At 42.2% G+C, this 25,824-nt stretch overlaps 1 non-coding gene across 1 annotated transcript; it reads left to right on the plus strand.

Annotated features, from left to right (window-relative positions):
- The first annotated feature begins 4,596 nt into the window (after nt 1-4,596).
- On the plus strand, nt 4,597-4,703 carry LOC118624770. The gene has a single exon (XR_004958442.1). It is a non-coding gene; the product is annotated as a U6 spliceosomal RNA (small nuclear RNA).
- Nucleotides 4,704-25,824: the final 21,121 nt, after the last annotated feature.

The following is a 25,824-nucleotide window of genomic DNA, read 5'->3' on the forward strand; positions in this document are numbered from 1 at the left end:
TGGCAGCTGAGCCTGCCCTTTGGCTATTTTATTTGTGGAGTTGGTTGGGTAGTACTCTTGGGTGACCTAAAGCCAGCCACTGGATGTGTTAGTCCTGGAGCCTCTTGGAAGGGGTTCTGGTTAGGCCAAGGTCAGCAGTCATTTGAGCCTGGCTTGGGGCTGCCTGGTTGGAGTTAGAAAGTGATCTACAACTGCCACTTGTCCTGGGCTTAGAAGTGCTTGGGAGAGGCTGTGCTGTAAACTGAGGCTGGCTGCCACTGTTGTCAGGCATGGTACTCTTTGATGGGTATCAAGGCATGAGATGAGACCTTTCACCATTTTTGCCAGGCTTAGGGCCACTTAGCAAGAGGTACAGGGCATGCCAAGGCCATTTGTTGCTTGTTTGGGGTTTGTGAACCTTTGAAAGATTTTGAGAAAGTCCGCAGAGCAAGCTGAGGCAGGCCACTTGTGTGGAACAGTCCCTGGAAGCATGTTGGGCCAGAAACATGAATTGGGTGGGATGGGATCTCAGGGAATCACCAGGGTATGGTGAATAGTTAGCCAGGTTAATGGAGAGCACAAATTTGGTGCCCACCTGCACATGCCAGCTGGTTGGAGGAAGCACTCAACAGTGGAACAGTGGTGTCTGCCGGCACTCCCTGAAGAGAGCTGCCCTGACCCCTGCCCTTCCAGCCCTCACCCTGAACCTAGGCAATTCAGTTCCTCCCCAGATGTCCCGTGCACTTTTCCAGCTGCAGCCCCTGAGCTGCAGCCCAGAGTGAGTTTGTTAGCAAGTGACTCTGTGCATGAGCCCCTCACAAGAAACACCTCACTTAGATGCTATGTGGACTCCTCTTCCTGCACTGGTGCCCTGGGCAGGGGAGCCCCTCACTCTTAAAGGGGACCTCTAGAACTGAGATGTACCTCCTGATTCTTAGTCTCCCCTCTGTGGGTGTGGAACTTGCTCATATTTACTGATATGGTAGGGCTTCTGTCTGCTACTTTATTATTTGCTTTCTATGTGTTCTCTGTCTTTTTGCTCCTCTATTCCATTACTGCTCCCTTTTGTGTTAAATAATTTCTATACACTATTTTAATATACTGTATTTTTGTTTTGTTTTTTTTTTTTATCCTCACCCGAGGACATTTTTCCATTTTTTGTTCAGGTAGAGTTGGGGGAAGAGAGAGGAACAGAGAGAGAGAGAAACATCGATGTGAAAGGGACACATCGAGTGGCTGCCACCCGCACAACCGACCAGGGCCGGGGACAAACTGCAACCGAGGTACGCGCCCTTAGCGGGAACCGAACCCGGGTCTCTCAGGACCGCAGGCCGACGCTCTAACCGCTGAGCCAAACCGGCCAGGGCAATATACTGTATTTTTAAAGATAATGTGTTAGTGGTTGCCTTAAAAATTACAATTACCATCTTATCTTAAAACAATCGAATTTGGGTTAATACCCATTTAATTTCTAAAGTATATAAAAACTTTGCTCCAATATATACTTATTATTTCTTCCTCCTTTGTGCTATTATTTGTCATACAAATTATACCTCTATACAATATGAACCTGTCAAAAGTTTATTATTTTTATACAGTTGTCTTTTAAATTATATAGAAGAGTTACAAACAAATATATTTATACTGTCTTTTATATTTCCTATGTATTTTTATTTTCAGGTTCTTTATTTTTTTATGTGTATTCAAGTTACTATCTAGTGACCTTTCGTTTCAGCCTGAAAGATTTCCTTTAGTATTTCTTGTAAAAAAAAGGTATGCTGGGGACAAAAATCCCTTGAGTTTTTTGAAGAATAGTTTTTCTGGATATAGAATTGACAGATGTTTCTTTTTTTTCTTTTTTCACTTCATTTATAGGCATCCCACCACCTTCTGGACACTCTGGTTTCCAATAGGACAATAATGTTATTAAAGATCCCTTGCATGTAATGAGTTACTTTTCTCTTGCTCCTTTCAAGAGGTTGACTATGATGTGTTTAGGTGTGAGCTTTGAGTTTATTTTACTTGGTTCCTGAACTTCTTGGATATTTAGATTAGTGTTTTTTGGTTTTTTAATCAAATTTGGACATACCTTCAATGCTATGAGAAGCAAATTACAACTCTCCCTTAGCCTTCACTTCCTGCTTTTGCAGAGCCTTAAGATCAACCAGAGATAAGAGGCCTGCTCAGGTCTTTCCTGGGCATGGGTACTGCCCTGTACATGTTTAAGGATTTCTAGGGCTCCAGTAATGTTGTGGCTTTTCAAAGCCACTATGATCATCTCATTTACCAGTTCAGCCTTTTGTTAGCCTCAACTCATATGACTGCCTTAGATAGCTGTGATATTAAACAATTGTTGCTGGTTGTTCTCGACCAATGCCCTGGGGATAAGGCTGTTCACACAGAGCAGGTCAAGTAATAAAAGGCCCTGATAATGGAGCCTTTCCCCGGAGCTGCCAGATAGGTCAAATAGTGGCAATTTTCTGGAGATCTGGACTTTGGGGCTGCTATAAACCCATTCTACCCGCTGCAAGTTAGTCTGTTGGACTTTAGACCTACTATGGTTGTGAGGCTGCTGGTGTTCAAAACTACCAGAGATCTAAAGAAAGGGGAAGGGAAATTGGTCAAGTTAAAATGCCACACAGAGCTCTCTATTCTCGCTGAGATTCAGCTATTTTTCTTGAATAAACACTCCTTGGATTGTTGCAATCCTTTGGTTAATTTCCAGAGTTCTCAAAAAGCTGATTTTGACAATTTTTGCCAGTGTTCTCTTTGCTTGTATGGAGAAGTAGATTTTAAAAGTTCTTTATTCTAACATTCCAGAAACCCTATGGAGAAGTGGATTTTAAAAGTTCTTTATTCTGGGAGTGGGAGGTGGAGGGGTGGGAATGGGTAAACCAAAGAACATATATGCATAACCAATGGACACAGACAATAGTTTGAGGAAAGAAAGAGGGGGGTGGGAGTGGGGAGGAGGGGGTTCAATGGGGGAAAAAAGAGGGGACATCTCTAATACTTACAATACTTTCAACATTAAAAAATTTTTTTTTCTTTATTCTAACATTCCAGAAGCCCTTCTCCAAATGAGGAGATAAAGGTTCAGGTAAATTAAATAGTTGCCCAAGGAAACAGCTAAGTAGTACCAAAGCCAAGACTTCAAATCCAAAGCTTATATTTTGCACACACCTGCCTCTCATTACAACAGTTTTCTGAAACTTATTAAATAATAAGCAGTACAGTTTTCCTTATCTGAGGGTAAGTTCCAAGACCCCCAGTCGATGGCTAAAACCACAGAGAGTACCGAAACCTGTGTATACTATGTTTTCTCCTATACATACATATGGTAAAGTTTAATTTATAAATTAGGCACAGTAAGAGATTAATAACATTAATAAAATAGAATAATTATAAGAATATGCTTTAATAAAAGTTATGTGACCTCTTTCAAGTAATTTTTATGTTTTTCAGTTGAAACCTATTCCTGAATCTATATAACCAACTTTTACTTGCAGTAAATGGCTTGGTATCACTTGTTTTAGGGTACCCCTTGCTGAAGTCTTTGTACAGGCTCAATGCTTTCTGGAACAACACATTGCCATCAGTCAGAACACAATGTCTGTTCACGTCTTCCACTCACAACTAGGCAGTTACCATGCGCTGTTTACTGTAACTTTTGCAGTTTGAGATACAAGAGCAAAACTAGCATGAATTTATTTTTTCTTCATAATTTCATAGGCAGAAGATTTATTCTTACCATAGATCTTAGCAATATCAACATTTGATTTTTTTTTTTCTTACTAAGTCATGAACTCTCAACTTTTCATTTAAAGGAAGCACTTTACAGCTTCTCTTTGGCATATCCGAATTGCCAGCATCACTACTCTTGCGATGTGGAGTAAAATAAGGGTGAATTGAACACAAGCACTGTGATACAGTGACAGGTGATCTGATAACCAATACTGCTACCAAGTGTCCAATGGGAGGGTAGTATATAGTGTGTGGATACACTGGATCTATGTTCCAGGGTGGGGCTGGATAGCACAAGATTTCATCACACTACTCAGAACAGCACACAATTTAAAACATATAAATTGTTTACTTCTGAAATTTTCCATTTAATATTTTTGCATCACAGTTGACCACAGGTAACTGCAACCGTGGAAAGCAAAACTACCTATAAAGGAGCACTCCTGTAGTACAAAACCTCCATCATATACAAGCTTATTTGGGTGGCACTTTTAATAGCCTTTTTACATCAAATCTCCATCCCTGAACTTTCCACTGATCAATGTCATCTACTGACCCCCAACACCACTTTCCATAAAATGTGTTTCTGTCACAGGCATTTTATTTCCCTCTCATTCTAGTTTTAACTCTTACTCAGCTGGAGTCCTATGTCAGCATCTCCATAGCACTTACTATGAAGGTTTATGTAGGCAAAGCTTATCTTCAGGATGAAACTGAGTACTGGACTCAAATATAGGGGCCTGACCCGAGCGGAATGAATGGCATGCTGCTCCAGGGGTGTTTACCATAATAAACTTTCTATAAATTTGCATAACAAGTGAGCAACAGGTAAACTTTAGCTCTCCATACATGCCAATTAATAGCTGAAGAACAGTGCTCGCTTTGGCAGCACATATAATAAAATTGGAATGATACAGAGAAGATTAGCATGGCACCTGCGCATGGATGACACGCAAATTCACAAAGCGTTCCATATTTTAAATCAAACAACAACAACAAAACAGATACCCAGGGTCTGGAAGAACTGAATAAAATTATGTTCAAATTCCTTGAACTCTAAGAATTCTTCAAGGAGATCTTACATTCTTAAGCAATGACCTGTAATAAAGGTAATAGTAAAAGGTAAGGGGTGGCCAGCTGCACTATTACAAAACCTGAACTGTTGGGATGGAGAGTCATTTGCTGCAGTGGTATCAATATTATAGCTCTGGACACTTCTCTTTATGGGCTCAGTTGACTTGAAGTAAGATCATTTCATATACTAACAGGGCTTTTTTCAGTGATGTACTTGACATTTGCCTCTGGGTTCAGCAATAAGAAGAGTATTGACATTTTTTTATGGAACAAAACCCAAAGAATTTAAGCTTAAGAGAGCCTAAATCCAACAATGCAATAGCCATGAGCATTTAATTAGTCAATACCTATCTTTCTGCAGGGGTTCTATGCCCTAGCCACACAATAAAATTACCAGGATACTTTTTAAAAATCCTGTCAACAAGGCCCTACCTCAGACCAATTAAATCAGAATTCCCCAAGGAGGGACCCAGCCATCAGTATTTTCAAAATGTTCTTTTTCCAGGTTATTCTAATGTGAGAACGTATGTATAAAGATATTAGGACACATACCTCTGAACTAGTGTTGACAGATGTGGCAAATAAAATCTACAGGACACCTAGTTAAGCCTGCATTTCACATAAATAATTTTTAAAAATATAAGTATTTCCCACTGAATATCTGGGACATAATTTTAAAATTATTTGCTGTTTCTCTGAAATTCAGATTTAAATGGGTGTCCTATTATTCCCTACACAGGACAACACTGAAAAATCAAACTGGAGAGGTAAAACTAACGCTCTTTCAGCAGAGAAATATCACTGGTTGGTAGGTTCTTATCACCAAAAACAAAAACAAAAAAGCAAAAACACAAGGAACATTAAAAGGAAAGGCTGTGTCAGGCCAAAGCCATCCAAAGGAAAGCATTCCCACGTCACAGAGGAGGGAGGGCCATAGGAATGTTCTAGGCAGGCTTCCTTAGGGCCTGTGTTAGTTTGCTAGGGCTGCCATAACAAAACATCACAGACTAGGTGTCTTAAACAACAAAAACTTACTTTCTCACAGTTCAAGATCAATATTTGGTTTCTCCCCAGGCCTCTCTCCTTGACTTGACTTGGCCTCTGTGTGTTCTCAGTGAGTGAGAGTCTTTTTTTTTTTTTTTGCCTGTGTGCATGCATCCCTAGTGTCTCTTTGTGTGTGTCCAAATTTCCACTTATGAGGACAACAGTCAACATTTTACCTTAATTACCTCCTTACAGGTCCTATCTCCAAATATAGTCACTTCTGAGGTACTTCGGTTTAGGTCTTTAACAAATGAATTTTGGGGGACACAATTTAGTTGATAACAGTGCTATTATTCCTTTGATATCCTCTTCCCAGTACCACGCTAGCCCAAGAGAGAGACTGTGCCCCTGAGTGTCCAGGAAAGGGAAAGGGGGCATTTCTTCAGGAAGTTACAGAAATGGGGGCGGGGTCAGGAGGGCAGAAGAGGAGTCCACTCTTTTCTGGGGGAAAGGGAGAGAAAGAGGAAGAGAATCATTAAATGGGAAGATAGAGGGAGGGAACGTATGCAGAGGAAAGTAATATGAAGATAGTATCCACTATTCCAGAGGTTGAGGACACTGGGAAAGGGAGTAGGTAGGGTAACAAGAACAAATCACGATTTCTAGAGCAGTGGGAAGGACCACAGAAACCACCCCTCCTCTCAAAAGCAATACTCCTACCAATTCCCTCTGACCCTTTTAGGGGAAAAATGGTTTGTTTTTGCCTTAGGGGTTTTAAGACCACACAGGACTCCCAGAGTCTTCATTTTATTGAATTCTCGGGCTTGGTCAGCCTTCAAGAACACAGGTCCCTGTCTCCAAGCCGCTGACCTGGGTTTTACTGCACTTGGGCATGAACATGCATGGTTACAAGCCAAAACGTGCCAAGGCTGCACAGGCCTGCCCTGGTTTTAGGTGGTGCCAAAGGAAAAAACCGTCAGGAAGTTTCCCTCGGGGAGTCCTTACTGCTAAGTATATCCCTGCTAAATCCGGGCTACAGAGGCCCGGGAGGCTCTGGCGGAGGGTGGAACCTTTACCTAGGGTTTGGGGTGGAGGTTAAAGCTTAGCACTCTCTTCCTTTTCTCATGTTGGGTATTTATGAAGAGTGTGACGGAGGGTTGGCGGGAGGGGGGTGGGGGGCAGCTAATACTGCAAGGGAAATCCAGCCACAAAGCCACTGAACTTTTCCAGTGTGGTCCAAACGCCGGCCTTGGCCGCTACCGAGCCCTGGCTTCCCTGCGCCTTTTGTCCCTGCCTCCGCCCAATGCGCTCTGTGCTCTTGGCGAGGGCGCCTGTGTCGCCCTCCAAATGCTCCGCTGCCATTGTGACGACGTGAGTGAAAGGCACCTTAATAAGAGTGTAAATAAAAGCCGGGCTGAGGAATGAGTTTTCCATGCCAGCAATCACGCGCCTAACCTTGACTGTAAATAGTCTCGCGGAGCCGCGCAGATGGAGTCCCTGCATCTGGGGATCAAAGCCATCTCGGAGCAGTGCCATGTCAAACACCTGGGTGCAGCCCAGACACGAATTCACGGGGGATTCAGTGCGCATCCAGCCCTGGGATTCTGTGACAACTGATAACCAGGGCTCTGGTGGTCTCATCTCCCCTTGCCAACCCAGACCAACCTCCCCCTCCCTCACCACAGTGAACCCCCTCACCACACCCCCCACCCGTTAGTCTGAGGCATCTTGGGAAGGGGCAGACCAGACTGCCAGGCCCCCTAATTTATAGTCATTGGTATAATAGCTTTAAGGTGATTTATCTGATCGCAGAGATGGCAAACTCCCGGAGAATGATTGGCCACTCAGGCTTTGTACATTTCTGATTGGCCTTATTAATTTCCAGCAGAGTGGGGATGCAGCCTCTTGACTGAGACAGGGAAGTCAATTTGGCAACAGCCTCTATCTAGAGCCAGGTTGGGGCTGGCAAAGATTTTGCTTTTGTAGAAACTGCAGGAATAATGTGTTGCTTAAAAAGTCAGAGTTTGACAGAATATGCTAGCATACTGATTACAGCAGATTTGGTTTGAAAGAGAGTGAAGATCATTTGATTTGACCGATTCTCCCCTCCCCCTTTTATATTTGTGCAGGACCAAAGACATCAGTACCTTGTGGGTGGCAAGGAGGGCAAGAAGGGTGTTTTCTTGTTTTTATTTTTAATGTTTGAATATTGGGGGAGGGACACACCACTTATGGCTTAGAAGGGAAGGAATTTGGGGGAATCATGGGGCAAATACATATCAGAACCTGCTTCAAAAAATGTTATATTTCATAACCACTGAGTGTGGAAAAATCTTCCTTCCCTTTTGAATTACCTTCAGACATTACAGCCAGTATTTATGGGATATATAAATTACTGGATAAGCACAGCAGTATACCATACTTCACAAGGGCATTACTCTGGGTTACTGTAGTAACTGTCATTTAAATGTCACTGCTGACTGATGTAACTTAGTCTCATGAATAAAAGGGACTATATAAGAATATTGGGAGAATTACAATATTTACTGGAAAATATTTTCATATAAATGAATTACAAATTCAGTAGGGGTGGACATGCAGTTCAAATATATACCCATTCATGTATTATATTTGTGTGTATAGAACTCAAATGTAGACACACAGCACTTGGCAACCTCCAAATACAATCCTTAACACTCTGTTCCTCAGGGAGACCAGAACAAAGCCAGAGAAAGCACGGGAGAATGTGACTGCTCGGGGAGGGCAGATTGGTGTCACATGTGGTGGCACAATCATTTCTTTTATTTATAGGTCTACCCAGAAAAATGGACTGGGAGCAGCTGAGTACCAATTTATTTTGCTGCCTGAACCGATGAGCGGTTGCCTTAAATGTCATTGAGTTGGAAGGTTGCGCATTTCACTCACTGCTAGGTTACAGGAAGCTTTGAAGCAGGTCTAGGAGGTAGCTAGTAATTGTCCGGGCACCTATCAAGGAGGGCAAGCGCAATCCTGCTGGGTAGAATTGGCTCAGTGCGGCAAGAGGGCCGCCTGTCATCATGGACTAGTCTCATCACATGCTGCTTGAGTAGAAACAAAGGTGGCCCGTTTAGTCCTATTACAAGAGCAAAGTGGAGCAGAAGGTAACAGTTATCTCCCAGAACAACAAAAATGGATTTGGAGGTCAGGAGCGGAGACTTGTTTGGGCCACAAGCCACAGTGTGAGCACATGACACACAGGTCCTGTGTGTAGCTCCCTAAATGTGTGTGTAACATTCATGTGAAATAAGCACAGTAACAGAGGTATGAAGGGAGTGCGGTGGAGAATCAGAGTTTAAGAGTCTGCAAGGATCAGGGGAGTTTTCCACACTTGTTGACCACAGCACTGGGTCATGAAGAACGAGAAGTAGGTCAAGAACAGAGGGCAAAGGTCATGTAAGCCATGGAGAATCACATAATCCTACTCCACTAACGTGACACATGACACACAAACAGATACAAAGTGCTGTCTCCCTAGCTGTCTGGCTGAACTGCGGTGTGGTTTTCTCTAAGGACAGACAAGCTGGCAGTTAACCAGCAGCTTTCCCTACATCCGCACAATGGCCTGGTTCTGCCCCTCCGCCTTGCTCTGCTCAGCTACTCTCAGGACACTGCAGGAAACTCTTCTGTCATCACAACACAAATCAGCTCCCTTCGTTTGCACTCTTTTGCTCTCTGGAAAGCTCCCTCCCAGGCCACTCAGTGGATGCTTCTCTTTCTTCTTTCCAATTTCCTCCTCCCTCTGAACCACTCATTGTCAAGTATCAGAATTATGACTGCTGCCCTCAGTTAAGGAAAAAAGAAAATACCTCTTTTGTCTTACAGTAAAGCTCACAGTGTGTCTTGCAGCAGCTCTGGTTTTCTCTATAAAGATGTAGTGGGTACGGAATCTCGTCAGACAGCACACATTCCCTTAGCCATGGATTCAAGGCCACCACACACAGCATTCCCAAGACCTCTAGTCTCATACATTGGCCATTTCTGATCTTACCTGAAAGTACCTCTTTCTTTTTTGGCTGTAATATTCAATACCTCTTTTTATTATTAAAATTTGAGCTTTCTTGAGAGGCTTTCTTGAAAGAATCACAGTGCCTGTGGGTCAGGTCACAAGCCTGTATAGCCCAGGGGCTTGCCGACAGGTCCTGTGCTTGTCAGTATGTTCTTAGGGGATGTGGAGGTGAATAGAAGCCTCTGGTCTAGGGCAACAGACACCTAAATGTGTAATGCTCCCATGAGATAGTACAGTAACAGGTACGAAGAGAGCACTGTGGGCCCTGGCTGGTTTGGCTCAGCGGTTAGAGCCTCGGCCTGCGGTCCTGAGAGACCCGGGTTCGGTTCCCGCTAAGGGCACATGCCTCGGTTGCAGTTTGTCCCCGGCCCTGGTCGGTTGTGCGGGTGGCAGCCACTCGATGTGTTCCTTTCACATCGATGTTTCTCTCTCTCTCTCTGTTCCTCTCTCTCCCTCCCACTCTACCTGAACAAAAAAATGGAAAAATGTCCTCGGGTGAGGATAAAAAAAAAAAAGAGAGAGAGCACTGTGGAAAATCAGAGAATATATTTAAGAGTCTGCAAGATCAGGGAATGTTTCTCACATATGTTGATCACTGCAGTGGGTCGTGGAGGATAAAGAATTGGTCAAGCCCTGGCCGGTTTGGCTCAGCGGTTGGAGCATTGGCCTGCGGACCAGAGAGTCCCGGGTTCAGTTCCCAGTAGGGGCATGTACCCCCCCAAAAAAAGAATTGGTCAAGAGGACAGGTCATGTTAGCCACAGGTGGACAACAAAGCTTTAACTGAGAGGAAGAAAAGTAGGACAGGTAGAGACAAAAAGAAGGAAAGAAGCAGTCTATGAGGTTGACAAACAAGAAAGAATAAACAAAAGGAGAAGGTGGACAAGAGTGAAAAGGGGAACTAATAATGTCTTACTACTGCTGAGCTGCACCCATGTCTCAAACAACCAAGCTCATTTCCAGGGCAAACACTGCTATGACTACATCCATCCCACCAAAACATGTAGACATTTCAGGAAACAAAGTGACTTAGAATGTTTACAATATGCCACTAAGAACTTACACAGATATAAAAGAAGGAAATAAGATCCAGGATTGGAAAAGTTTGGAAGGAAATACATTGAAATGATTTAGCTGTGATCTATTATCTATCGGTGGTAGAATTATGAATGATTTTAATTTTCTTTTTACTTATCTGGATTTTCTATTGTACAGTGAGCATGCACACTTACATATAAATTATTTAATGGGCTACTAATTGAGTGATCTTTAATATAAACTCATTCTAACAAAAGGGTTTTTAAAGTTTAAGTTCATGATAATGACATCTGCTCTACATGAGGAAAGGTGAGGATAAAAAATTAGGGCTATCTCACCTGGCCAGTGTGGCTCAGTGGACTGAGCAGCGTCCCATGGACTGAGAGGTCCTGGTTTGATTCCCGGTCAGGGCACATGCCTGGGTTGCAGACTCGATCCCCAGTAGGGGGCGTGCAAGAGGCAGCCCATCGATGTTACTCTCTCACATTGATGTTTCTATCGCTCTTCCCTTCCTTTCTCTCTAAAAAAATCAATAAAAACATATTTTTAAAAAATTAGGACGATCTCATTCAGCGGACAAGTTTGGTAGAGATAATTTGGGATATGTCCCATTTATATATATGTAAATATTGCTGCTACCATCACCCTCACTCAACCCAAAATGACAGACACAAGCCTATAACCATCTTAGTATTCCCTCAGTAACACAACCTGGCACAAGTAGATGCCTGTTTAATAAATGTTATTTAATGGAAGAATTCTAGGCTCTCTGGCCTTAAAACCAGGACTCTTTCCACTGCAAGAGTGATGTTCATACTTGAGCATGCATCGGAATTCTCTGGAAGGCTTGTTAAAAAAACAGAAAGTTGGGCCTCCCCCCCAGACCTTCTCATTCAATAGGGCTGGTCAGGCCTGACACTTACCTGCATTTCTAACAGGTTCCTTGGTGATGCTGGTGCTGCGGATCTGGACCACACTTTGAGAACCACCACACTAGAACATTCTGTTTTCAGAGCTAAAATGACCAAGAATGCTTTTAATTCAGTCAACGGCTTATTAATTACATTTCTATCCAGTACTGGGGCTTGTTGAAGGGATTACAGAAGACATATTGCTTCTGCTTGGTATCATTAGAGATCATGGAGATTAGTCTTAGAGTGCAGATTGGCATACAGGAAATGGAAATAATAATCTATATAGGCATGTACCACACAACAACATGTCAGTCAACAATGGACCATAAATACAATGGTAGCCCCATAAGATTATAATGGAACTGAAAAATCCTTATTGTCTCAAGACATCATTTCATCATAGTGCAACTCATCACTCACGTTTGTGTTTATGTTGGTGTAAAGTAACCTACTGTGCTGCCAAATCATATAAATGTATAGTACACACAATTGTATGCAGTCCATAATACTTGATAATGACTATTTTATGTATTTACTACACTATACTTTTTATCATATTGTAGAGTACATTCTTTCTGTTTATCAGTATGCCATGTTAACTCTGGCAACAGCCTCATATATCTCGCATTTACCACATCTCTTGATAGCATCATTTTCTCATGTGCTTGACTTAATCTCATGTCATTTTATAACTTAGTGTGGCCTAAGTGTACTGTGTTGTAAAGTCTACAGGGGTGCACAGTAATGTCCTGGGCCTTCACATTCACTCACACGCACTCACTGACCCGCCCAGAGCAACTTCCAGTGCTGAAAGCTTCCTTCATGGCAAGTGCTCTACACGATGTGCCTTTTTGTCTTTTATACTGTGTTTTGACTGTTCCTGGCTAGGTGGAGGGCCAGCCACCACGGACCAGAGTTTAATGGGAGATGCAGGTAAGTGATGAGGCAATTATAGTGGTGCTAACAACATAGAAAGTAAGGTGTTAGTTATGAGAGGATCTAACTCAAATAAGGAGGCAGGAGAGGAAGGAGTGGCTGCTAGTGTTGTTTTAAAAAGATCCTTCTGGCCCTGGCTGGTTTGGCTCAGCGGTTAGAGCGTCGGCCCACAGACCAATGAGTCACAGGTTCGATTCTGGTCAAGGACACGTATGTTGGTTGTGATTCGTCCCCGGCCCTGGTTGGGGTCATGTGGGAGGCAACCACTCGATGTGTCCCTTTCACATCGATGTTTCTCTATATATATCTCTCCCTCCCTCCCACTCTATCCGAACAAAAATGGAAAAATGTCCTCGGGTGAGGATAAAGAATAATAATAATAAAAAAAATAAAAAGATCCTTCTGACAAAAGTCCATGGGCACGATTGGAGGAGGGAAAGAAAGAAGCCAAGGAGACTAGTAGCAATAAATGGGATTAGAATAAGACTTTTTACATCTCCTTCTCCATTCTAATGAATGAAGATGTAGGCCTGCCAGGGAGTATACCCACATCATGATGGGGTACTAAAGTGGTCACAATCCTTGAAAGATTTGGTTCTGCCCAATATATAAAGTCATCTGATAAAAATTATAAAATAACAAGAGGTGGGTGAACTGGCATTCCTGCGAGGTCACATCAAAGGCAGCAGAATGGAGCGTTCTTTCCTCATGCCCCAGAAACACCTCCCTGACTCTAAAGGAAGAACTTATTGCACTCTTTGGAGGCACACAGAGTCACTGACTAACCTTGAGGGAGGATTTCTGACTTTGTTGTTCCTGTCCAAATCAGATAAGCTCAACGTCCTTAGGACAACACCTGCAGTAAGTTGCTAGTATGCTGCACCAAGGAAACAGCTATCACGCATCACACCCCAGAGAGGTCACTCTCCACCAGAAAGCTGCACCGGTCCTGCCACTTGCTTGCTGCCACCACACTGACTACATCGGTGCACTGCCTTAGGAAATATATGACTGCCTTAACACGTGTATCGAATCTGTGCAGATCATAGACGGCATGGGGCCAAGTACACTCTGAGTCCTTAACTCTGCCTCCTGCACTCGGCCAAGGGCTGTAAGTGTGCAGTTAGTTAACTACTTAGAGAAACTGAGGCGCTTCTACCCTGCTACCAAGAGCACACGAATAATTACACTCAGCCCTGGTGGATAGTACATTATAATAACTTTTCAAAGGAAAACAGTGACAGTTAAGTCCAGGAGATGAGGTGGCAATCTCCTGTTTTTGATCTTGACTATCGTCAGGCACCTCTTTTCCTGTCTGTTCCTTTTCCTCTTTGCTAGAGTTCATTCAAGATTCTTCCCCATGGACGATGCAGGTGTGGAGAGGAAGGGAGGGAATTCGTAGGAAAGTCCATTTTCTGCTTAGTAGCTAGCCCTTGCTAGCTCCTGTCAGAATAGAAGAGAAGACAACTGGGGAAATGGAAAAAGAGAAAAATGAGGAAGGAGGAGATCACAGCAAGCAAAAAGGAAGTGGAAGAAGTGGACACGAGGACAGGCAATGGGGAAGAACCCTCACAGTCTAAGGCAGGGCAAAATATAAATATTAAGATATGAAGTGAACAGAGACCACTGCAATGAGCAGTCAACCAGCCCACTAGCCAGGCCCTGTACTGTTTGCTTTCCTCTGCTTTCTTTTGCTTTGTCATTTCACTGGTAACAGCACCTCTCTTGGAAAGACAGATAAAGTTTGGGTTTGTTAATTTTATATATTTAGTTTATTTTATTATTTTTTCTTTAATGAATTTTTTTTTTATCCTCACCTGAGGACATTTTTTCCATTTTTTGTTCAGATAGAGTGGGAGGGAGAGAAAAAAAAAAGAAAGAGAGAGAGAGAGAGAAACATCGATGCGAAAGGGACACATCGAGTGGCTGCCACCCGCACGACCAACCAGGGCTGGGAACAAACTGCAAATGAGGCACGCACCCTTAGAGGGAACCGAACCCGGGTCTCTCTGGACCGCAGGTCGATGCTCTAACTGCTGAGCCAAACCGGCCAGGGCTCTTTATTGATTTTTAGAGAGAGAAGAAGGGATAGGGAGAGAGACACAGAAACATCAATGCGAGAGAACATTGATTGGCCGCCTCCTGCATGTCTCCTACTGGGGATCGGGCCCACAACCTGGGCATGTTCCCTGACCGGGAATTGAACTGGCGACCTCTTGGTGCATGGGTCGACACTCAACCATGGAGCCACACTAGCTGGGCTATATATTTAGTTTATAGTTAAATCCTATATTAGTTTTCTGTTTCTGTTGCTGTAACAAATTACCACAAACTAAACTGCTTTAAACAACACAAATTAATTATAGTTCTGAACATCCAAAGTCCGAAATGGGTCTTACTAGGTTAAAATGGAGGTATCAGAAGGGATTTCTGAAGGTTCTAGGTGAGAATGTGTTCTTTGCCGTTTTCAGCTCCAAGAGACAACCTGCGTCCTGTCCCCTGGCCCCCTTCCTTCCTAGTCGAAGCCAGCAATGACAGGGCGAGTCCTCACATGGCATCATCTAACTCTGCTTCCCATACATTGCCTGCTCTGACTGGCTTTTCTGCCTCCCTATTCCACTATCATTATATTGGGCTCACTGGATAATCCAGGATAATCTCCCTATTTTTTGTTTTGTTTGTTAATCCTCACCCAAGGATATTTTTCCACTGAATTTTTTTTTTAGATAGAATAGAAGGGAGAGGAGAAGAGAAAAAGAGAAACATCAATTGGCTGCCTCCCTCATGACCCCGACCATGGCCGGGGATCCAACCTGCAACCCTTTGATATGTGGGCGGATGCTCCAACCACTGAGCCAAACCAGCCAGGGCTAATCTCCCTATTTTAAAGTCAGTTGATCAGCAACCTTACTCCATTGGCAATCTCAATTCCCCTTTGCCATGTAACCTAATATATTCATAGGTTCTGGGGGTTAGGGTATGGACATAATTGGGGTGTGGCGGTACTGATGACAAACACTGTATAAACTTGCTGAAGTTACACTGTTTCTAATTTTCCCTAGGATTCTTAAAAACCAAGAACTCTGAATGTCAGTTATTGGTTTGCTTTTCCTCTTCTGGGTTTGTTAGAAACAAAAATAACAATCCTTACCATATGCCATTTAAAGAAGAGAAGATCTGCCCTGACCAGTTTGGCTCAGAGGTCAGAACAGCAGCCTGGGGACCAATGAGTCGCAGGTTCAATTCTGGTCAAGGGCACGTACCTTGGTTGCAGTTCGGTGCCTGGCCCTGGTCGGGGTTGTGCGGGACGCAACCAATCAATGTGTCTCTCTCACATGGATGTTTCTTTCTCTTTCTCTCTTTTTCTCATTCTATCTGAAGATAAATGGGGAAAAAGTATCCTCTGGTGAGGATTTAAAAAAAAAAAAAACAGGAAGATCTATTGCTTTGGGTAAAAAGGTACTTGCCACAATAGTATTACCAGACTCTTAAGCAAAGACAGAGCCTCTCATGCAGGGGCTGCAACATACTGTCAGCATGTCACCTCGCCCTGCCCTCTTCTCACCAATGCTGCGAGGGTGCTCTCGGTGTTCGTACATCTTCGCCCTGAATGGCAGTCGAAAGGATCTGGTACTCTAACGAAGGGACAACATACAGGTCCACAGTCCCAAAGGACTCAACTATTTGTTTGTGTCTGTTTTATAATTTCTGTAGAACTGACAGCTGTCATGTAAAATGCCTCCTGGCCACTTACTTGTCAATCCAAGTAATGTAATAAATAGTGATTGCTGCTGCAATCACTAGAAAGCAAGGAGGGACTTCCTAGCCTCAGACAAGCTAGACTTCAGTCAACAGGGAAAGACTCAGATTGACTATTGTTTCTGACAACTTTGGTAAACGTCACAATTAGGCATGGGAGATAAAGAGTTAAAATCACCAAAGAAGAATCTTTAAAGAAAATTATACATTTCTGCTTTTTTACCTTTTTCTGGGCCATTTCCTGAACATTCCTTTTAACTGGCAACAGGGCCATTTCACGGATGACAGGACTTTGCTGGGTACTTTAGTTATATTACCTGTGATCTTCAGAACAACCTCTCATGGTAGGTATTACAACCAAGGAAATTGAGGATAAATGGGATTAAGAAATTTGCCCGAGGTCACACAGCTATTAAATAGCAGAAAAAGGAAACAACCCGCTGGCTACCTGGCTGTGAGGCCCTTGCCTCCTCTTGCACAGAGTCACTCACTGCTGCATCCCCTGCCCGTACGGTACGCGGTGGCAATGGGAACGCGGAGGAGTTTTCCAGGTTTCGTTTGTGCCTCCTCAAGAAACTGACTCCCTTACCAGCACCGAGCCCCCCCATTTCCTGATTAGTGACTGGCCTAGAGTTCCATGATGAGTCAGAATAGAACTGTGAGTCTATCCTTGTTTCTGGTGCCTCGTCACTTCTCCACAAAAGGTAGCTATATATTACATAGGAAGACATTTTAAAACTAGGCAAACAAGAAGGAAGAAATGAAGAAACTGAGAAAAAAAAAAGATAAAAAGGAGAGCAATTTGGGTAGGAAGGAGCTCAGTTCTGTGGAACATGAAAAAGTCACACATACTGTTTGCCATGGAAGGACTACAGAGCATTGATCTGCAAAATCTGGAAATTCCAATTTTATTATTTACTTGGCCTCTTTAGACTTCATCCTCGGAGATGTATCTTTGAACTCAAATTCAATATTTGACCAAACCAAAACCAAACCATTAAAAATGTTAATTAAAAACAAACATAGCCAAAACCAACAATAGCCTAAATATTAGGGGAAATTCCTTTTGTGAATTAAACTCACTTGGTAATAAATTCATTCTTAAAGTTAGATGGTTTGTTTTTTCACTAAAGCTTTGCAAGCTTTTAGTTTATGGAAAGATGCTATTGTTGATGGAATTAAATTTTCCTGAGAACTTGGTATTGTTTTTTACCCTAAGAATGCATAGGCACTGCAGTAACAGGCATGCTCTAGCATTACTCAAAACCTTTCCCTAAGGTAGGGCAAATCAGAGCTTTTCCCAAGTCTCACACAGTGCAGAGTGCCAACAATTGTTGGCACTAGTTCCTCAGAATAAGTGTTCTCTCTAATTTAGCTTATCCCCACAGAAGCTAGTACACCGAGTCACAGTGCTACTCAGTAATACCGGTTAAATAAGTAAATGTGGATTTATGTACAGTTGGCCTTGAATAATGTGGGGGGGGGTTAGGGGCACTGATACCCCATGCAGTAAAAAATCACTTCTGACCCCCAAAAACCTACTAGTAGCTACTATTGACCAGAAGCCTTACCAATAATACAACGATTAACTTATTTTGCATGTTACATGTGTTATATACTGTACTCTTTTTGTTGTTGTTATTGTTAGTCCTCATCTGAGGATATTTTTCCATTTAATTTTTAGGTAGAGTTGAAGGGAGGGAGGGGCAGAAAGAGAGAGAGAAACATCGATGTGAAAGAAACACATTGATTGGTTGCCTCCCGCACAACCCCAACTGGGGCTGGGGAATTGAACTTGCAACCCAGGTCTGTGCCCTTGATTGGGAATGGAACCTGTGACCCTTTAGTCCATGGGCCGATGCTGTTACTGCTGAGCCGAACCAGCCAGAGCTATATAATGTATTCTTAAATCAAGCTAGAGAAATGTTAAGAAAATCGTAAGAAAGAGAAAATACACTTATGGTATTGAAAAAAATTCATGAATAAGTGCACTGGCGAAGTTCAAACCCACTTCATTCAAGGGTCAACTGTCTATATAGTCACTGACTCACAGAACTGCATGAGCACATTATTTCCCAAGGCAAAACAATTCAGGTAAAACTTCTCTCCTCTTTTCCAGTCCCCTTTCCTTCAAAACTCCTCTTCAATTAGGTTTTCCTCTTCAACATTGTTATTAACATTAATTTTAATCAGATTAGAATCCTGTACAAAGCTTCACAGATGGCACATACCATGGTGAGGTGCCAGGATGGATTTTAGCATGGTTCTCTACACTACATTATATTCCTTAAAAGTGGCAACCCTCCATTAGAAAGGGACAAGAATATCATGACTTGAGTATCAACTTAAGGATCCTTACCCAAAACAGACTCAAGCAGCCTATAAAAGTGCTTGAAATTTCTGTTTACGCCAGAGTAAACACTGAAGGCTGCTACTGCTATCATTCAAATAAAATCTGTGTGTGAACACTAGCATTATTCATATTCACTACCTAGTCACTCTCAATTTTTAAAAAAGTAAAGTAGGCAAGTTCAGAGTTTAGATAATAAATATGCAGAAAATGTGTGGAGTGTACAGAGAGGCCTGGGGCGGGGGGAGAGGCTGCAGGGCTAGGGCGCCATGACGAACTAGAAGTAGCATGGGGCACTGGGTACCATGAGTAAAGATAATGATAAAAGAAACAAACACTTACAGAAACTAATGGTGCACCAGGCAGGTACTATATTAGGTACTTACCATTTAATGACATGAAATTTGGGAGGAAGGAGAATTTTTGTGCTTATTTACAGTCATTCAAGCTACATTCAAATATATTGTGTGATTGAACCTTTTTTTTAAAGGAAGAAAGAAAAGCAATGCGAAAAGTACCTTTCCCTAGAGAAAAAGTACCACTCCTCTTGGTCGAAAAACCTGTGAACTAAAGACAAAGTGTCTGTCCCCCACACACCCAGTATACGTGGTGGGGTAGGCACAGGATAGCCACTATGAACACTCATCCAAAAAGGGAAAAATCAAAAGGCATGTAGCAGCCTCTGGTCCACAGCAAATCTAACTGTGCACATGCTGCCAATTCCTTCGTCAGGATTCACTTCAACGGCCTGCAGTGATTCTCCTCAGCTCTCAGCTCTGTTCTAAGTTACCCTTCCTTTTCCATAAAATATAGTCTGTATTTTAGGTTCAGTGGTTTGATGAGCCTGCTTCCTGCCTGTAGAAGTTTCAGAGTCTAAAAGTTTCTTTTCATTTTGAAGCCATCTCTGTTCCTTATAGTCCAAGCTGGGAGAATTTTTACAAGTATAATTTTCTTAAAAGCTTTTTAAGTGTCCTACCTTATTGATCTCTTTACTTCATTAGACAAAAGTCACATCAACAAATCTTGTCTACCCGGGGTTCCCTGTAAAGCTGTTGTGTGGATCGATGCCTCTGTTAGTCTTAGAATTCCTACTGTTGACTAGAAAGGGTCCTGAAGCTTTTGCCTGTTCACATGGCTTCAGAAGGTTCTGGGGTCTTAATACTTTTACAGTTGTATCCCTAGCTTCATCTCTACCCTGAGAAGTTTTTGTGACAGGGCTGGGAATCTGGTATTTGTTCTGATGCCTTTTTTCACTTTGGGAATATTTTGGTGGGAGAGACTGATCTTCTGAAAAAAAAAAAAAAAACTGTTTTCTAACCCAGCAAGTCCTGAGTCCTTTATATTTTCCCTAAATTTTGCTTGAAAACTGGGTAATTCCTTCTAAAGCTCATCATTATGTATATTTTATGATATACAACTAAGAAAAACTAGATGCAGCTTTTATCCTGAAAAATCGTCAGGCCGAATACTAGGTATATTTTCTATTTCTACATTACCACAGGCAACAGTTTTATTAACAAGGGCTTTTCCTCCAGCTTTAATAATTTTCCTTCACTTTCCTTTAAGCCCTACTGACAACCTCAAGAGCCATGAGATTTCTGCTACTAATCTCTTCAAGGCCCTTACAACTTATGCCTGTAGCTCAGTTCTAAAGCCACTGCCATATGTTTTAGGTTTTGTTATAGTACTATTCCATTTCCAGGTCCTCAAATCAGTTCTGCTTATCTATTGCTATGTAACAAATCACCCTGAAACTTTGGCTTAAAACCACCACCACCATTTTATTATCTCTCATGGTTCTAAGGCTTGACTAAGGTTAACTAGATGGTTCTTGCTTGGGGTGTCTCACGAGTTGGCAGCCAGATGGTGGCTGGGGCTGGAATCATCTGAAAGCTTGCTCATTCATACGTATGGCACCTGGTCTGGGAAGACTTAAATAGCTGGGGGCAGGAACAGCTAGGGTTCCTCACACATCTCGGCCTATATGATGCCCCCGGTCTTTTCAGCATGGAAGCTTCGTGGCAGCTATTCTTACAGGGCAGCTGAGGGCTCCAAAAGTATGTGTCACAGGAGAGAGGAAGAGAGGAAAGCAGAAGCTCTATCACCTTTTATGACCCTGGCTAAGAAGTCGCACAAGAGTCATTTCCGTCACATTCTATTTACTGAGGTAGTCACAAAGGCCACTCAGGGTCAAGAGAAAGAAACAGACTATTTTTTTTTATGAAAAAACTGTCAAATAATTTGCAGATATGTTTTTAAATTACCACATGCAATAGAGATCATATGTGACCATTGGAAAAAGGGGGAAAAAGGGACACAAAGGAAGGCTTCAGAACTGTTGTTGAAACCATGCTTTGGCAGCTATGGTCACATATCTGAGTGATGATGGTCAAAATACATAGGCCAGAGGACAAATACATTCAAATGTATTAAATTATTTCACCTTTTTATTCTCCAAGAAAGATCTGGGGGTTTTTTTTGTTTGTTTGTTTGTTTTTCAGTTAGAGAGAGAGAGAGAGAGAAGAGAGACACAATGTTTCATCAGGAAAGTTATGTTCTAAAAGCAGAAGTTAGCAAACTATAGCCTGCAGGCCAAATCTGGCTTGTGGCCTGTTTTTGTATGCACCAAGAGCTGAGAATGATTTTATGTCTTTAAAGAGGAAGGAGGAGGAGGAAAAGCAGCAGCACATGCAATAGAGACATACGTGACCCGCAAAGCCTAAAAATAGTTACTATCTAGTCCTTTACAGAAAACATTTGCACATCCGTGTTCTAAAGCACTTTCAAATGTGTTTTCAGATGGTTACCATAGACAGAACAGCAAACATACCTCTAGGATGCTTTTAATATATAGATTTTCCTTGTGAAATAGAGAAAATACTATAAGAACTCAGGACCTATCAATTATCCCTTTTCTATTTTTCAGTCTCAAATCTCCATATTCTTTCTCATTTTTCTTCTATCCTCCTACCAACATTCTCACCTCCTTATAATAAACAACCCTTCTACCCCACCACCTCCCTCAAGTTTTGTGTGTGCAATTTTCTTTTCCCCTCGTATAACATTTCTCTCCTCAAAAATTCATAGACATGTTTCTTATTACTAAGTAATAGTCATAAAGGCAAGCAATTGAATGGAAGAAGAAATTTGCAAATTATATATCTAATAAGGGGTTAATATCCAAAATATATAAAGAACTCATACAATTCAATAGTAAAAACACAATTCAATTTGAAAATGAGTCAAGGATCCAAATAGATATTTTCCCAAAGAAATACAGATGGCCAGGTACATGAAAAGATGTGCAACATCACTAATCATCAGTGAAATGCAAAGCAAAGCCACAATGAGATATTATCTCACACCTGTTATAATGGCTATTATCAAAAAGACAAGAAATAAGTGTTGGCAAGGACATGAAGAAAAGAAAACCCCCATGCACCGCTGGTGGGAACGTAAACTGCTGCAACCACAACTGAAAATAGTATGGAGGTTCTTCAAAAAATTAAAAGTACAACTACCGCCCCAGCCGGTTTGGCTCAGCGGTTAGAGCGTCCGCCTGCGGTCCGGAGAGACCCGGGTTCGGTTCCCGCTAAGGGCATGTACCTCGGTTGCAGTTTGTCCCTGGCCCTGGTTGGTCGTGTGGGTGGCAGCCACTCGATGTGTCCCTTTCACATCGATGTTTCCCTCTCTCTCTCTTCCTCTCTCTCCCTCCCACTCTGTCTGTACAAAAAATGGAAAAATGTCCTCGGATGAGGATTAAAAAAAAAAAAAAAAAAGTACAACTACCATATGATCCAGCAATTCTACCTCTGGGATTTATCCAAAGGAAAGGAAAACACCAACTCAAAAAATATATATGCAACCCTCTCCCTGTTCCCCAGTTCACTGCAGCATTATTTACTATAGCCAAGACATGGAAACAATCAAAGTGTCCACCAATGGATGAATAAAGAAAGACAGTGTAATACACACACACAGGATTATTAACCATAAAAAAAGAATAAACATGCCACTTGCAACAACACGAATGGAACTTGAGTGCATTTTTCTAAGTGAAACAAGTCAGACAGAGAAAGATAAACATCGTATGTTCTCACTTATATGTGGAATCTAAAAAATAAAAACAAACAAAAGAAAACCAAATTCAAGAATGGACCAATAGTTGCATCACAAGGAAAATTGTAATAATGTGCGGTGGTGGATGTTAACTGGTGGTTATCATTTTACAATATGTACTACATATACATATAGAATCATTATGTTGTACACCTGAAATTTGTATATGTCAATTGTATCTTAATAAAAAAATATAGTCAAACCTCCTTATTCTTGTAGGTCACTCATGATCTAGCCCATAACCGTATTATCAGCCTCTGTCTATACCATCATCTATTCTCCTAACCCCAGATTCTTTGTTTTTATCCTCACCCAAGGACATTTTTCCATTTATCTTCAGATAGAGCAGGAGGGAGAGAGGAGGGAAGAGAGAGAGAGAGAAACATCGATGTGAGAGAGACACATCAATTGTTTGCCACCCTCATGACCCCAACCGAGGCTGGGGACACACTGCAACTGAGGTATGTGCCCTTCATGGGAACCAAACCCAGTCTCTCTGGTCTGTGGGCCGGCGCTCTAACTGCTGAGCCAAACCGGCCAGGGCCTAGTCCCGGATTCTTATATAACATCTACACTAGACTGTATGCTCATTGAAGGTCCATGCCTTTATGTGTACCTGTACTTTTCTCACACTGTCCTTATATCCAGAAATACACATTCCTTCTTTTCTAAACATTTTTTTACTGATTTTAAACAGTCGGGAAGGGAAAGAATCATCAATTTGTCATTCCAATTACCATGCATTCACTGGCTGACTCAGGTGTGTGCCCTAACTGGAATCAAACCCACAACCCTGGTGCATGAGGAACAATGCTCCAACCGAGCTACCCTGACCAGGACTCATTCCTTCATACTCGTCACAGTGAAAACATGCTTCTTCTTCATGTCTTTTGTACTGATCCCCTGATCATGATCACGATGGAAATTCATTGCTCATTAGTTTTTTCTTTTTCTTTTTAAGCTTACCTTTATTGTTGAATGAATTACAAATGTCCCTCCTTCCCCCCCAACCCCTAACCCCTTTCTATTGTCTGTCTATTGATTATGCATATAAGTTCTTCGGTTTCTCTCTTCCTGCCCACCCCTTTGAGGTTCCTCTGTCTAATAACCAATTTGTATTTCTTCATCTATTCATCTTTTTCACTGATCTCCCCAACACCCCTCCCATCTGGCAACGAACAAAAAGTTCCCTGTATCTATGAGTCTGTTTCTGTTCTGCTTGCTCATTTTGTTTGTACATTCAATTGTTGATACATGTGTTTTTATTGCCATTTTATTGTTCATATTTTTTTATCTTCTTCTTCAAGAAGACCCATCAACATTTCATATAATACTGGTTTGGTGGTGATGAACTCATTTAGCTTTTTCTTGTCTGGGAAACTACTAGGCCATTGATTCTAAATGACAGCTGTGCAGGATAGAGTAATCTTGGATGTAGGTTCTTGCTTTTCATCACTTTAAATATTTCTTGCCACTCCCTTCTGGCTTGCAAAGTTTCTTTTGAGAAGTCAACTGACAGTCTTATGGGAGCTCCTTTGTAGGTAACTAACTGCTTTTCTCTTGCTGCTTTAAAGATTTTCTTTCTCTTTAACCTTTTGCATTTTGATAATGATGTGTCTTGGTGTGGTCCTCTTCAGGTTCATCTTGTTTAGGACTCTCTGTGCTTCCTGGACTTGTATGTCTGTTTCCTTCACCAAGTTAGGGAAGTTTTCTGTCATTTTTTCAAATAGGTTTTCAATTTCTTGTTCTCTCTCTCTTCTCCTTCTGGCACCCCATAATGTGAATGTCAGTACACTTGAAGTTGTCCCAGAGGCCCTTTACACTATCTCAATTTTTTAAAATTCTTTTTTCTTTTTGCTGTTCTGATTGGGTATTGTTTTGATTCCTTATATTACAAATCAGTGGTTTGCTTCTTGGCTTCACCTACTCTACTATTGATTCTCTGTGAATTATTTTTTAATTCAGTTAGTGCATCCTTCATTTTTGACTGGTCCTTATTTATGCTCTTGAGGTCCTCATTAAGTTCCTTGAAGTTCTCACTAAATTCCTTGAGCATTCTTATAACTAGTGTTTTGAACTCTGCATCTGTTAGATAGCTTATCTTTGTTTTGTCTAGTTCTTTTCCTGGAGTTTTGCTCTGTTCTTTCATTTGGGACATGTTTCTTTGTCTCCTCATTTTGGCTGCCTCCCTGTGTTTGTTTCTACGTATTAGGCAGAGTAGAAGTGTCTCCTAGGCTTCCTAGGGTGGTCTGTTGTAGTAGGTGTCCTGTAGGGTCCAGTGGCACAGCCTCCCTGGTCACCCAGCTGAGCCCTCAAGGTGCACCCTTTCTGTGGACTTTATACCCTTCTGCTGTAATTGAGTCTTTTTTTTTCTCTCTTTATTTTTTTAGGGAGAGGAAGAGAGAGAAACATTGATGAGAGAGAACATCAAATGGTTGCTTCCTGCATGCCCCCCACGGGGGATCTGGCCTACAACCTGGGCATGTGCCTTGATCAGGAATCGAACAGATGACCTTTTGGTGCATGGGTTGATGCTCAGCCACTGAGCTATACCGGCCAGGCTGTAATTGAGTTTTGATTGCTGTTGGCACATCAATGGGAGGGTTTTACTCAGGCTGATAAGCTGCAAGGACTGGCTGTGCCCACTGACCACCGACCTCTGACCACCTTGGATGATCAGCTGTGCAGGGGCCCACCACACAGAGCAAGACTTACTTCAGCAGGGCTCTGGTACCCACTGAGTCCATTTCTTCAGTGTGTCACTTGTGGAGGTAGTTGGGTGATGGTGCTTCAATGTGGTCTGAAGCTGTTCACTGGGTGTGCTGGCTCTGGGGCAAGGTCAGCCTCTGCCTACAAAGTGATCAGCTGATGGCTGCTTCTTGTG

This window comes from Molossus molossus, unplaced genomic scaffold (assembly GCF_014108415.1).
Source record: "Molossus molossus isolate mMolMol1 unplaced genomic scaffold, mMolMol1.p scaffold_m16_p_10, whole genome shotgun sequence".
In the NCBI taxonomy this organism is placed as follows: Eukaryota; Metazoa; Chordata; class Mammalia; order Chiroptera; family Molossidae; genus Molossus; species Molossus molossus.